Raw genomic sequence first — 509 nt, forward strand, 5'->3', positions numbered from 1 at the left:
GGTGGTGGAGTCACTGTCCCTGTGTTTAAGGAAAGACTGGAGGAGGCACTCGGTGACATGATGTTAAGTTACAAGGTGCTGTTCAATCACAGGTTGGATGCGATGATCTGAGAGGCCCTTTGCAACCTCACTGACTATAATTCATCCCCACCCTGATTTTTAAATTCTTTGGGCAGTAAATACGGGATCCGACGCCTATATTAATGGGCCGCTCCTGACCACAAGTCACCAAGGGCAGGGGAGCTGTCCCCCAGCCCTGGGAGCTGGAAAGCGTCTCCAGGCCCGGAGCGGAGCCCCGCGTCGGGTGCCGATAGCAACTGCCGGAGCGGGCGGGCTCTGGGGCCGCCTAGAGCAGCCCGTGCGTGACACACGCCCGCCGCAGGTGCGTGCGCGGCCCGCCCAAGGTTCTCCCGCGGCGGCGGCCGCGCCCCCGCCGCGCCTCCGGGCGGAGCGCGCCGGGCCCGCCTGCGCCGGGCCGGCGCCACCTGCGCGGCCTCCGCCTGCAAACC

Source organism: Corvus moneduloides, chromosome 15, assembly GCF_009650955.1.
Source record: "Corvus moneduloides isolate bCorMon1 chromosome 15, bCorMon1.pri, whole genome shotgun sequence".
Lineage (NCBI taxonomy): Eukaryota > Metazoa > Chordata > Aves > Passeriformes > Corvidae > Corvus > Corvus moneduloides.